Below are 16057 nucleotides of genomic sequence, written 5' to 3'. Positions count from 1 at the left end.
AAAGGATAGAGAAATTTTGTCAGATGTTGTAGTTGTAACTGCCCTGGTAGACATGTATGCAAAATGTGGAAGCATAGACAAGGCACGTGAACTATTTGATAGAATGCCTGAAAGAAATGTTGTCTCATGGACTGCAACGATTGTTGGAAATGCACAAAATGGATTTATCGAAAAGGCTTTAGACACTTTCAAGCAAATGAAATTGGAAGGCATAAAGCCAAATTCCACAACCTTTGCCCGCATCCTCCCTGCCTGTGCAAAAATGGGAGCTTTGGAACAGGGTATGGACATCCACCAAAGCATAACCGATAGAGGTATGTTGTTAGGTGTTGTACTTGCAAATCCCCTACTTGACATGAATGCAAAATGTGGAAACATGGACAAGGCTCGTGAATTGTTTGGATACGATGCCGCAAAGAGATGTGATCTCATGTGAACAATCAACACGCGCGTATACGGGAGGAAGGGATTGCTTCTACAAAATTGAATGCTCACTCCTCAATCATAGTTCTATGGTTTTACGAGATGAAACTAGGACAATTAACCACCACATGTATAGTTTTTGCAACATGAAATTAAAAACTAGGGCAATTTGAATCTACCTCCTGCGCAGGATTGCCTTTGACGCGGGTTTGATGTTCTTGGGGGTTGAATTTGCCATGGACGCCTACGCGGGATTGCAATTCACAAACAAATTCCCTGCCTCTTTTTTTATTTTGTAATGGTCGTTGTCGTCAGAATTACGATGAAATCGAGCACTTTTTTGAAAAAATAAAATTCTCATTGCTAATGCCTTCTTCGTCGAAACCAAATGGGAAATTTCCGTCGGAATTACGACGAATGCGGGCATTTTTTCAAAAAAAATCAAATTTGGCCACAATATACCTTCTCCGTCGGAAACCTCAGTCGAAAATCTAGTCCAAATGTATTAGTGCACATACACATGGTCAAACTTATGATACTCACCTTCGCAGACCATTATGGAAGTCTTATGTAGAAAAATATACTCAATCACATACCAATGCTAAGGACCAACCACCAAAGCAATTGGATCTCCAAAGGCATGTTCAAAATTTGGACCCAAGGAAACCCCACGTCAAATTTGGGGGCAACACACTAGAACAAACTTATTGTTCACCAAAAGTGATAACCCAAGACACCTGTAAATCTATCTATGAGATAGCCAATCTCAATCAATGAAACACCTCAGGGCTTAGACAACATAACATAGGATCCTAATGATCCTCCTGCACTTCAGGTTCTGCTAGACCTAGGGGGGGACACCCTTTTGATGCATTGAATACAACAATCACAAACATAAGACTGCATCAACAATGAGCAGACAAACCATTCCATAAGCTCACCAAATTAGGTAACATGTACAGATGGGCTGGATCTTATACAAATAATAGGTGAAATAGAGCTTTGGAAGGATAGAACATTAACCCCTAAACATAAAGGGAAATAGATTTATCTTTTAATTTGTTTATCTGAAACCATCCCCAAACCTGCAAGACCAGTGCCTTGTTCATTGGGCAACAGGGTCACACACAAAACTACAAATATGAATCACAAATGCAAGTTTGTTTTCCTTAAACAAGATATTCATGCACCAATACCTTATATTAATGCACTATTTGGTTCATTCACAAATTTATCAGATCTGGAAACATATTTCATCATTTATGACTGACTATAGAATTTAAAACCTTCCTTGAAGGATACCTATAAACAGTCACACAATTTCCTTAAAATTGACAAATCTTCATCCTCCTTGAGGATTCAATTTATGATAATGAAATGCATACCTAGAGACAATACTATGAGGAATTTACTCATGCCTGACACAAGCAAAACCTGCAACTAAAATCACATTTACAACAATGCACTGCAATCCTCTGTACCCTAAAACAAACCAAAAGCACTTACAAATTTGGGTCATGACATTCAGAAAGTGGAAGCCATCAAATCTGGAGCATTTTCCAAATTTTTGGAACCATTACAACTGAGAAGAATTGGGAATAAGAAGGAGAGGGAACCAAATCAAATCTGCAACTGAATTGCCAAGTGTCTCCTCTCTAACTGAATTTCAATCTCAACCAAACTGCTTCCAAAATATCTGATCTTCACCAAAATTAACTCATAATTAGATTCCTCATTTCGAGAGCTTTTCGAAAATATATAATACTTCATACTTTGGCCAAAAATTGAGCCCTGGGCTAATTAATTCCCCATTTGTGCACATCATTTAAATTTTTCATTTATTCAATATAGTCAAAACTATATCATAAACTAATTTTAATTTTAATTTTTGGCTCTGATCATGCTCTGACGCTTTGCCACGTGGTGGCCTCTGATTGGTTGATGGGATCCACTGGGTGCCACCTGGGATGACACCTCGTCAATCCGCCACATGTTCGCTTACTTGTATCCACATCATCGCCACCTCTGTGCCACATCATCGCCACCTCATCAGGACCCACCTGCTAGACATCTGACTGTACCTGCCACTTGTGCGCCACTTGGCTTTCGCAACTTCGCAGGGTTTATCCGGCATGCATCTTTCCTTCGCAAAGCAGCACGAGCCATTGATCTCCATCTAACATGCACGATCTTTACCTTTTTCGCAACTTCGTAGGGTGTAACTCGCGTGCATCTTCGGCCTGCGAAATCACGCGCTTCGTAAGATCCTCTGCAACCTGCTCACTAGTTAAGCCGACCTTTCTCTACAAAATTTTGTGTGTGCCTCAAGAAGCATGCCTGCGTGGGGTCCACACTCACTGGTTAAGCCGACCTTTCTCTGCAAAATTTTGCATGTGCTTCGAGAAGCGTGTCTGCGTGGGGTCCACCCGATCGCCGCTCAGTCACCTCCTCTGTCGCCTCGAAATTCATGCCTACGTGTGGGCCCACCTTGGGCGCCCATAGGGGCCATCCATCAAAAACCTTTATGACTTAAACATATTGCTAGTGTGTGTTCTTGCTTATAAACATTGAAATAGACCATTTCCTAGCCAATGTGGGATAAAGCTATTTGCTTGTAACTGCGTTTTTGAAGCTTCTCTGAGACTTTAATGGCGTTTTTTGCTGAAAGCTAACACCTCCTCCATCCATATTCAAACTCATGCCGGGGAGGGCTTCTGGAAAGGGGCATTGAACTGGTCTTACCCCCTCCACTTGCATTTATTTGAAACTATTTATAAATGCCTTCACATTTTGCCATGGCTGGGAACATTGGAATTAAACCTGTTGTTGCACTTGCTTGAGGTTTTCATTTTAATCCATCATAGCTGCCCTTACCAGCATACTAGGTGGGAGCAGAAATCTAGTTTTACACTTGCCAAATTTCATTTGCTTGAAAACCTTTATGCCTCCCTTTTCAAACACCACGCAGGGGGGTTTATGGCTTTTAGCAGCCAATTGCATTCGCTTGTAAACTTCGCTGGGGATGGCATTACACTTGCCAGATTGCATTTGTTGTAAGTGTTTTAGTTTGCTGCTGTAACTGTTTCGCCATCACTAGAGACTTCACGTGGGGGAGGAGAATGGCACAAAACATTGCCATCATTTAAATTTGTTTGAATGTTTCCCTGTGGCTTTTCACCATGCCACGCACAGCAAGGAGAGAATGGGAGGGGAGGGTGCTGATGTTTGGATTTTGTTGTTTGAAAGTGTATTCTTTAAAAACCCCTTTCAAAGCCACAGCCTGTGCAGAAGGAGGATGCTGGAGTTTAATGTGGCCTCCCAACACCACACTTCACTTCATATCTGCAATTGTATTTAATTTAAACCTCCCCACTCTCCACGTAGAGGCATCACTTGGCTTGAGATTTAAAATGGATTCAGCCATGTCACATTGTGCAGAGAAATTGGTATTTGGTGTAAAATTTAATGCCTTTCCTCATCCACCAGGCACAGGGAGAAATCTGGCAAATGAAATGGAGATTCATGAAGTTTGGTTATACACCTGCCAAATACTATTGCTAGAGTTCCATTCGCTTGAGGTTTCAATGTTGCCCTACCATAGAACGTGAGGGAGAAGTATGCTGCACCTTGCCAATTGCATTTCACCTTGGAGTTTCAATGGCGTAACTTTCAGCATAGAGAGGATGCTTGGCAAAATCACGTGGAGTGTGGGATGCCCATTTGCATTTGTTGAGGACATTCTAATGTCTTTTCAACCTCCATGTTCCTCACACATAGCAAGGAGGACATTAACAGAGTTCTGGAATTTGGAACTACACCTTGCAATTCAAATTCTAAAGTTTTTATTGCCAGCCAAAGGAATACCATAAAGTTCCATAAAAATTTCTCAATTATATGCCCACATAATGAAATGAAATCATCTCTTAATAAACCAATTTGCCAATATGCATTTGAGCTAGTATTGATATGCATTACTCGCCATGAAATAAGAACAATTCACCATAAAATTTAATGCACTGGCATGAGCCAGGTCGGGCCCCAAAGTGGGTCCAACTAAAAAAATATTCATTTTCAAGCAACTGGCCTCTGGAATGCTTCACGGACCTCAAACATACCTCTGGGAATGATCGGCATCATTTTTGGATCATCCTACTGAATTTTGCAACCTCCAGGCGATTACGCCACATTTTCGCATTTAATCGCGAAGACGTAATTTTCAAACCTGTCAAAACACCTTTCTGGAGCTCGCCATCTAACAGGCGTGTACTCTGATATGCAAGAATGAAATCTACCAAATGGTTTCTCAAGACAAGTCCCGAGCGAATAGATATTAATTTCCGAAAATGCCCAACTGGCTTTGTCGACACTGCGGACCTGATGAAGTCAATGTCCTGGCAACACATGATGCCTTTCTCAAAAATATCAAACGACCTCCGTAGGCCCTCAAATTTGAAAAATAGGTACCTTGAAGTACATATTAAATCATCAAATCCTTAGTTTGATCGCAAGACTGATAGGATGCAAACGGTGCGCTCACAAAAATGGCTACATTAACTGATATAACAATGGAAGTGCGGATAACTGAAAATGATAGCTAAATGAATCCTTTTGAAAACCGATCAAACGGATTGACAGAGGCTTGAAATTTGAAACGTAGCTCATCATTTATACCAGTAATAACCCAGAGCAAACATTATGGCATGACGCTTACTGAGGCAACTTTTACACTTATGCGAAACAGGGCTCCGACTAGCTGTCGAAACAGGGACTAGTCAAACCACACAAACTGCAAACGGATTTGGCTTTGAAAACTGAGCAAATGGATTCATTAGGACTTGAAATTTTGTAGGCTGACTCACATTTGTGCATATAATCCAATCCACATTTAATTTATCCATGACAATTAATAGGGAAAAAGATGTAATCGCTCAAAGTAGGCTACTCAATAAAATGTGCATTTGATGCCTAAAATGCACTTTCAGATCACCCCTCAAAATGAGTACCTCATAAACTTATCCAAATTGAATTTTGAAAGTTGCACATCACTGAATAGGCCAAATGAAAGGTGTGGGACATGAATCCCGAGCCTTACCCTCTAAAAATCAACTGGATCCATTTTACCCTCTCGCAAACTAGGCCCTTCAAACTGACTCATTTAGGTACTTTTCTGACATGCAGAGCAAAATTTTGAAATGGGCCTCTAAACTTGACTCAAATTTAATGAGTCCCAACAAAACTCATGACATACATATAGAGTATGGTATACATGGACAAAACAGATATTCCATTCCTCGTCACGACTCCATACCAAGTGGTCCCTATACGCAGCATCACTATAGACCTCCTCCATATGAACATGTGTATGATCAATCCCATCCATATATGCAACATTCTCCTCCTCCACTTGGTGCCTCAGGCATGGGATATGGTCCAAGAAGTCGATCTCCACCTAAGAACAACTTGGAACAGCAAATAAAGGATTTACAAAGGAAAATGGAGGGCATAAATACACCGAAGCCAACTTACACAATGAGAGACATATGTCCCTATTCATTTGACAAAAGCATTCCAATGCCTCCTTTTCCTACACATTTCATGACACCTAAGTTTGATAAGTATAGAGGAAAAGGAGACCCTAAGGCACATATAAGACAATTTTTCACAGCTTGCATTGAGGTAGCATCAGAAGAAACGTACTTGATGAGACTGTTCCCACAAAGCTTAGGCGATCAAGCTATCGAATGGTTCTCCCAACTTCCACCTGTAATTAAGTCTTGGGGTGATCTAGTAGAAGATTTTATCCAACATTTCTCATACAGCATAGAGACAAACATATCAGTCACCACTTTGTGCAACACCAAGCAAAAGGATGGGGAGTCATTTTCATCATTCTTACAAAGATGGAGGAATTTAGCTAGCAGATGCTCTTGTGAAATTCCACAAAAACAAATGGTAGAGATGTTCACATAGAATGTCCATAGAGAAATTGGTTATGATCTAAGGAAAGCTTGCTTGTCCACTTTCAAGGACGTCATTGAAAAAGGCTTAGCAACAGAGAAGGTCCTAATTGAGCAAGGTGTCATCAAAATATTCATAGAAAACAAAGAGGACTTTAAATGAAAAGACAAGCCAAGATTTTGGAACAAGAACAAGAACACAGACAATGATGGTGTTGTTGACACTAATACAGTGCGACCCAAAACCATTCTTTCTGGATCAAGTTCTACAAACAACCAAGTGAATACTCAAACAACTTCCAAACCACGAAAGAAATACACCCCATTGGGAGAACCACTTGAATCATCTTTCAAGAAGCTAGTGGCAAACAAGATCATAACAATTCCTGACAATCCTCTATATGAACCCAAGGTCAAACCAAATTGGTGGAATGATGATGAGTACTATGAATTTCACAAGAGCAAAGGACATAAAATAGGAAAATGTCATCGGCTAAAGAACATCATACAAGATCTTATTGATAGAGGTGACATTGAGATCGAAGGACATTCATCCAATCAAGAACATGATATTTTTAAGGAACCATTCCCTAAACATGACAAGGGAAAAGACAAAGCCACAGATGAGAAGACTAACTATACCAAAGCATCCTATAACTATGATTCAACTGTTAATCACATTTCGATGGACAATTATGTCTCGACTATTATCATAAAGGACAAAATGCCTAAAAATTCTACCCAAAGACCCAAAGTTGTCCTAAAAGGCATTAGACCTTCTTTTTAATCTACCTCTGAATGTAATGTCACAACTCGTCGAGGAAAGGTCACTTTGCAAGGTGCTCCAGCTAAAAACATTGTTTCCTCGTCAAACAAACCTGAGTACGATCTGGTAGAACAGTTAGGGAGGACACCCATGCTTATCTCCATCCTTGAGCTTTTATGCATATCCCTCGCACATAAAGACATTCTTGACAAAACTTTGAGAGATACTACAGTCCCCACTGATCTGAACGTGGACCGGTTTCAAGCCATGGTGGGATACCTCTCCGTTCCACATTCTCTTACATTCACAGAAGCTGATGATGCCTCTGTGAGCCAACCATATAATGCACCTTTACACATTGAAGCCTTCCTACATAAACATCGAATAAAATGAGTCCTGATAGATGGAGGAGTTGGTCTCAATATATGTGCTTTGAATACAATAATACAACTGGGATATTCTGATAAAGTTGTGAATGCTACAAACAAAATTACCATCAAGGCATATGATGAAGAAGAGAATTCATCCAAGGGCACAGTCACCTTACCTCTCAGAGTAGGGCCAGTTACAAAGGATGTGGTTTTTCGAGTCCTTGATCTAGAGCTCACATACAATATATTGCTAGGACGCCCATGGATTCATGAGATGAGCGCAGTCCCATCTACATATCATCAATGTATCAAGTTCCCACATAATGGAGTTGAAGTGACCATCAAAGCTGATCCAAACCCATTCATATATTGCAAAAATTTGTGACCTAGATCAAAAATAATAATCCCAGTCAATCGAGAGGATATTCCTTCATCAGCATATATTGATCCTGAATCATTAAAAGCTTCTACATCAAAGCAAGCAGAGCTAAAAGAAAAATTCAAGGTTAAAGGCATGGGATTTGGTGAGTATATCTTTCATGTTGATCAACTCCCACTATCTCCTAAGGTATTCAGTCAACAGGAACAATCTATAAACAATTTTCAAGGAATTGGGTGTGAACCACCTAGTGTTGTGGCTACTAAGTCTGAATGCAAATCTCCTCTAGTGGTGCAAGCATCTCTTAATATCAACAGTCCTAAGAGTGGTTCCAATAAATAATCTATTCAGTGTATCGCCAGCCCTCTTGAGATCTCACATAGCTTTACCATTTTATCCACTCCTCTCCCAGACTTGGATCAACAAGAATCAGAAAACCCCTTACTCATTGGGAATGAAAAATCAAGCCTTGAAAAGAAAAATCTAAAAGTCAAAAATAAAGAAAAGACCTTTAGTCCAAATCAAAATCAAAAGCTATTGGACTCTGTAAAAATCAAAGCCAAGGATAAAAATCCTATGAAGGAAAAAGTGAAAGAGATGATCTCCCTTAATATCAAAATAACTGGGGGCAAAAGTTCTAAAATTTTAAGTCAAAAAGAACACTTGTTGATCCTAAGTCTCTATCATGTCATCCTACTTTCATGTCTTTTCGCAATCATAAGCCTTCATAACTCATCCACTTGTTTCACACATTCATTCCCTTCTGGTGATACATCATGGACCTTTAATGGAGCTTCCTTGAAGGACTTTGTTATCAGAGATGCCCAAACTTCTTTAGGTGACACGCATATGGGCCTACGTAGTTCACACGCTAGCAATTCTATCTCAATTCCTTTATCAAGGAAGATAATCAAGGGATATACACATCATTTAGTCAAGGAAAAATGCAACTACAATCATAAGGTAAAGCCTTTCATATTTGAGGTAGGTGACTTAGTTCTCAAAGAAAATCCTAAAAATCAGCAAGACAGAGAGAAGGGCAAGTTCGAACCAAATTGGCTTGGTCCTTACATCATTATAGCAATCTATGGATCCGGTGAATATCAGATCTCAACCACATAGGGAAAACCTTTGGAGGATTCTATCAATAGCATGCACCTTCACAGGTTTTACACATAGCTCTTCGGAGTATCCTAATTCAAAAATACAAAAAAATTGAAAAATACAAAAAAAAAATTGAAAAAAAAAAGTAAAGAGAAATAAATTCATCCAAAGGTGAAAACCACTTCGGTGGCACCCTGGACAAGTACCATGGTGAAAAATAGGTTGCTAGCGCCATGTGTAGAGACATTTCTCCTCCCTCCTTCAAGATTCAATCGCATCCTTTCACTTTGCACACACTCACAGCATATCCATCCATAATAAACTTACCCATTCCCATCATGGCTTGTTATTGATCTTCCTAAGATTGGTTATCCATTCATAATAATCCTTCCTTTTCACCCCTATCCATCCATAATAAATCAGCTCCTATCTATGGCTAAGGCAAATCCTATGTCTAGTTATAGGTGTGGAACTAAGAGCATCACACGTTCCGAGGAGTACAGTTTCTTCCAACCTTCTTCAATCTGTCTGCACACAATCCACAATAAAGCACCACTTGCATCACAAGTCCGCAATAAAGTTTTGTCTTCTCTATAATAAAGTTTCGTCTTCTCCGCAATAAAGTATCAGTTTCATGAATTCAGTCAAGACTCAACAACAATGGGCTTCAACAAATCAACTCTTTCAACAGATTCGGACAACATTATGGTTCAGTGCTATCTATCCTTTTGTGAAAGTAAACATTATGACCACAATCAAATAGACTTATACAAGTGACAAGAGACACTAAAATTGAGGATTACAGTTGATGTTGGTGTCGAGTCTTGGTTTTCTTTTGATTTTATCTTTTTGGTGGCATGTCTTTTAAATTTTTCGGGATGTCTCTGACTAGAGATTATATCTCTAGGATGTCTTTGACTAGAAAGACGAGGGTATCGTCACCTTTTTTTTTGTTGTCTGTGGATTGTCTCTTAGTAATTCTATGACGTGTCCAAGGATATGAGGACATTGTGAGTCTCATGTGAACTGGGGCATTCCTTGTTTGAAACTATCATATCTCCATGCAAACGGGTACAATGACTTTCTGGGTCGAACATATACCTCGATTGTCATAACCTATTTTCCATAATAAATCTCAATCATGAAAATAGCACAAGAAGCTCTTTCACTTCCATATATTCTATCTTCCATCCCCCTTTCTTGATTGACCTCTATCATCCTTCTTGAATCCATGTAGCCTGCTATCACATGACTGAGTATAATGACAAGCTAAAAATATTTGCATTTCATGTAGTTTGCACTTGCATTACCACATATAAGAATTCCATACATATAGATATCACAATTACATCACATCCTGCACACAACACATGTTAGCACACTTTACATTCTCATCATTTAAATAGTTATTTGTATTATCATATCCATTCGCATTTCATCATGTACATATTTGCATCCATATCATAAGCATCATATAGACACATGCATCACATAGAACCAACATCACATATAACACATGCATATAGCTTCCGCAAAGATGAATCATCTCATATATATCAAAATCATAAGTGTCATAATACAATGATGTCAAAATACATATGGCTACAAAATCACCTGAAGGTGTCTACATCATGGTACAAAACTGATACATAGGGAGTCGTCTAAGGCTATGATGAACTCCCTCCCTCGGAGCCAGCTGGCCTCGATGGAGTCTGAACCCTAGAAGGACTTTCCCCAGGATCATCTCTCCTGCCCCCTCTATCTGGTGGTGTTGGAGTACCCATGACCCCACCACTAGATGCATGTCTCTTGTCTCTCCCTCCAGTGGTCATCGCAATTCGTGATGGTCTCTGGAAGCTCCTAGCCCACTGATCTGGTGGTACCACTCCATAGTACAGGTCTCGCCAGTAGGCTATCTCCTCCTCTGCCCATAGAACATAGGCGTATCTGGCCCATGTGTCCTTTGTTTCCTTTCTCCCTACCCTCAGTGTTGTCCCAACCTCTGTATAGCGTTGAATAGCTTGATTCCTCTCCCACTCAGTATCCCTCATTTGTATCTTGAGTCTAGTTGTATCTCGCTTCAAATCCTAGATCTCATCTACATGTCCCACACAGATCTCCCTCAAGCATAGTATCTCATCCTCCTCCTCTCTCCCCTCACCCTATCCCTATGGCTGCTCCTGTCCCTATCCCCGTCCCTGTACCTGTCTAGGAACCTGTACCTGTCTGGGAACCTATGTTATTGGCACTTGTAATGGCAATCCACCTCTACCCCTCACCACCTGAGCCTGATGAGCCTCTCTCTCCTCTCCACCCTCTCTCCTCTCTACCACTATGCCTTGCATCCACCGTCAGACCCTACCTCTGCCATCTCCACTATCATCTCCATCATCTCCGCCATCACCCTCTATTGGCTCCCTTGGATCCGTTAGTTGTGGAAACGGATGCTCTGCCCAATATGCAATATACATTGCATCCATCCCTGCATCCTCCACATCTGCCCATATGTCCCAAGGCATGGGAACCATCTCCTATAGCTGTGTCATAGCCTGATCATACGACAATAACATAACCAAATGCACTTGATCCCTCACTATCCGTGCATACATCCCTGACCCCCATGGCATCCGTTGTATCCTGTTGAACTGCCTGCATACCCTGTCTATCAATTGTCGCTCAATAATATACAGTGTCCAACCAATCAGATACCTGCTCCTAAATACATATGGCAGCTCCACTGCATCATCCTCCCACTCCTCACACTCTTGGTAAGGCCTCCATGCCACACTGTCTATCTCATCAATCACCCAACACCAATACTCGAGCCTCCCAATCTGTGGCTGTGAAGTAATCATATTGTACAGGTGTACATAGTTGTGCCCATGTCCCTTGCCTCTAAAGTGTATCAGTCATGTAACCGGAAAATGCTCATATGCCCATACCTACAGCAGTGTCACTTCACATCCCAATCATGTTGATCCATGATATACAAACTCATGCAGCTCATAATACAAGTGTGCCAACAAACACGGCCCCCATGCAAACCTAGTGTGCTTAGTCACCAATGTCTCCAGAGTCCTCCCCCATCCCACTGCCAACCCTCGTGTTGCCCTATCCGGACAGAGGAACCCACTGTTCACTCCTTCCAGCACCGCCAATAGTGCCAATCCTATCACTGTCATGGTGTCCCACGCCACATGTCCTCCCCTCATCTCCAGTCTTGGATCTTGAAACACTCGTCTCAGTGCATCTCGATCTCCCTCTTGATCACAAGGAACTAACTCCCCAATTATCGGTATCCTCAGTATCCTATAGACATCCTCTAAGGTGACTGTCATCTCACCCATCGGCAAATGAAAAATGCAAGTCTTTGAGTGCCATCTCTTAGCTAATGTTGTTAGCAATCCCATGTTCGCCTGAAACTCGGGCACATACATAATGTATCGCAATCCCATAGCCTCAACTGCTACTCTATCCTCGGATGTCATCTCTAGTCGTAAACTCTGAGTCGAAGGAAATCTCTCCTGTGAATCCAGCATTGGTAGGTCCTCTTGCAATCAAGCAAATCAATTGTGTCAATTCTAGTGGCACTCCTTGTTCATCACAAACTGCTTCTTTTTATCCTAGTGCTTATATCTATCATATGGCACTCTATCCTAGTGGTACTCCCTGTTCATCACAAAGTGTTTCTCTTTTATCCTAGTAGTACTCCCTGTTCATCACAAAGTGTTGCTTCGATCGTATCTTTTAGGGAACCTACTTGAGTGTATCCTCTTGAGTATCTTATCCAATTGACAACATATGTTCTATCACAGAATTGTCAATTTCAGCCTAATCCAATTGGCAACGTATGTTCTATCACAGAATTGTCAATTTCTTTGGTACTCCCTGCTCATCACAAAGTGCCTCACTCTATCCTATCCTAGGGCCTCTGCTTGAGTGTATCCTCTTGAGTAGTTTCTTGATTGGCAACGTATGTTCTATCATAGAATTGTCAATCCTAGCCCTATCTGCTATCCTAGTCTTCCCTAGAGGACCTGCTTGAGTGTATCCTCTCAGCAACTTATCCAATCGACAGGATATGTTTATCACAGAACTGCCAATTCAACCTTGAAGATGCAAATGTGCTTGCATACTTCACAAACGTGCCTGCTCTGCACAAATGTGCCTGCATCACACAGACGTGCCTCTGTTTGACACAAGCACGCTTGTCCTGCACAAATGCGCTTGAAATGCATAGACGCGCTCGCATCTGGCACAAACGCTACTGGAATTGCAAACGCGCCTGGCACAAACATAGATGTGCCTAGTCGACCCAAACGTGCCTGGCACTAATGCAAACGCACCTTACCATTTTTACCTCGCTTGACATTTTTCTAGACATACCTAATGCGCATTTATTACACTCCCTAACATGTATTTATGACAACAATTAATGCAACAAATTACAAGGAGGTTTTGTGGTACTCACCGACTCTCTTGCATTTGCTAGCCTCTGATATTGGTGAACGCGATCGAATCTATGCACCAATGCCATCGTTGATGACTGCTCTCTTCTCTCTCTGCACTTTGATCTCTTAGATGTGTGGATGACAATGACGATGTTTTCCCTTGTAGTCTATCTTATAGACTACCCTATCCCTCGTCTCTCGAGTCAGTCTTTTTTATCCTGTGACTGTGTCACTTTATCCTATCTTGTCAATCTTTTCTAGCCTTTCTTTCTTATCGAGAGATTTTCTGTGATCTTTTCATAAATTTTCATCCAATCTCTCGAGGGGGCATATCATTCTCATCCTGGGGCAACTTTGTATCAATTCATCTTATCTTCTTTGAAACAACGCGACAAGCTGCATTGTAAAAAATGCTCCTATTCCACATCCCCAGTATAATGTAGACACCTAAAATTGTCCTGTCTAATTAAATAAATAAATTATTTATTTAATTATTTTAGCCTAATTCTTCTATTAATTGAATAAATCTTTATTTATTTGATTAATTCATTTATCCTTTTCTAGCCTTATTTCTCATTTAAATAAATACTTTTATTTATTTAAATTATCATTTTTCTAAATTAAACAAACACTCTTATTTATTTAATTGATCTCACTTCTTCTATTAATTAAATGAATCTTTATTTATTTAATTAATTCATTAGCCTTTTCTACCCATGACACATGTCATTCATCTCTTAATTCCTACACTACCTACCCTCTCATTATTTTCTTATTTCTTCTACCTACCCTCTAATCCTAGCCGGCCATTTATCTTTTACCCCTCTCAATCTTATCCCTCCATTTCCTATAGTGTCTTCTATATAAGAGGATACTCTTTTTCATAATCATTATAATCATTCTAATCAAACTCCTCAATTACGCTTTCAAACTTTCATATGCAATCAAGCCTACTTGCAACCACATTTCCGTTCTTTGTTGAGCTCTTGTGCACACATAAAATCTGAGAGCAAATATATCAAGCAAGATCAATGGAGATAGGAAGAATGGAGATCCAAACCCTATTGGACATGTGATGGTATAATCTTTGTAATATCATTTGATTTACATTGTCTTAGGTAATCTTCATATGTTATGGTGGATCTTTGTTGTTGTTAGGCTAGGGTTTTGTGGTTGACTTCATTTAGTCTTTCAATATTGTTCCATTATCCACTTTCACTATAAATAGGGGGTTTAATTAAAGACTATGCACATGATATGTTAAAAATAGGAGACATGGGTGTTGAAAAAATTTTAGTGTCTACATTTTGCCCCTCGTTGAGATAATGCGATTTTGAGTGTTGTTTCAAAGAAAATTGAAAAAATGATCATGCCCTAGTAAACCAAGGAATTGTTTTGAGTGTTGTTGACCATTTTTTAGTGTCTACAACTATTGATGACAACTCTTCGGATGATTCTAAAGCACAACAATTACCACAGTCCTCCTCAACATCAGGAGTCGGAATAGAAATACTTGAAGCTCTTAAGGAATTTAAAACAAGTCAAAATCAGTCACCACCTTCCCAACCTCTTGACCAAACCCTATCACATTTATCACCTCGCCCATTTATCAGAAGGGAGGGTAAGGAATCTTGGCATGATATTATCATTGATGTCAACTAGGTCAAGTAGTTGCAAGTTGCAGAAGAGATATGAAGAATAAATGATCAGTTGCAGAGGTGAAAATGTTTGAAATTCATGTCTTTCGGGGTTGGAATCATGTCCTATATTCACCTCACAATGTGTTTGACCCATCGTTTAGGTTTACACAAGTTGCAAATTAAAAAATGTTGAAAAACTCTTATTTCTACAAGCTTCAACAAGACCCTGCTTTTGTCTCAGCGACATAGTTTGCATTTCGGTGTGAGAGGGTCTATCGACAAGACCCATTTTATCTCATATTGGTCTTTTATAGCTATGCTAACATGTCTCCTTTTCAGTGTGATGGGCTCTAATTCTTGGCAACATGTATCTTTTCAGTGTGATGGAGTTTGGGTTTGGCCGACATATGGTCTTAGTGGTGTGATAGAGTTTTTCTCTTGGCGACTTTGTCTTATTTTTGGCGTGTTTATATTTTGGATTTCAGGCCCACCTTGTCCAAGCATTCACTGAGATTCACTTGGCAACCACAGATTTATCCTCCCATGGTATGGTATGTATGTGTGGGGCCCCCTCCTTTCATTGTGACCCTCTATTTTGGCAACACCGAATTTGGTCTTTGTAGAAGCCTCATATCTTGTCGATATACTTTTTTGGGGTGAACTTCTTGGTAGTTTACCGATGTGGCACTTTTTGATCTGACATCGGCATTGTCACATCCACAAAGGGGACCGATATGTTCTTGTGGTGGGGCCACTATCGAGCCCACTTTGTCTCATGTGTCTGAAGCTTTCCGTGTGGTGGCCACTGATTCGTCCACCTCAGTTGTGATCTATTCGTGTGGGGCCCATGACCATATGGCAACAACTATCTTTTTTGACATAGCCTTGGGTTTCAGTATAACTTGAAATCCATCCTATCGGCTCGTTGGTGTTACAGTGAAAATGTCTGTTTCGGTGAGACTTGGG

This window comes from Cryptomeria japonica, chromosome 10, assembly GCF_030272615.1.
Source record: "Cryptomeria japonica chromosome 10, Sugi_1.0, whole genome shotgun sequence".
Classification (NCBI taxonomy): Eukaryota; Viridiplantae; Streptophyta; class Pinopsida; order Cupressales; family Cupressaceae; genus Cryptomeria; species Cryptomeria japonica.
This window is presented reverse-complemented; position numbering follows the sequence as displayed.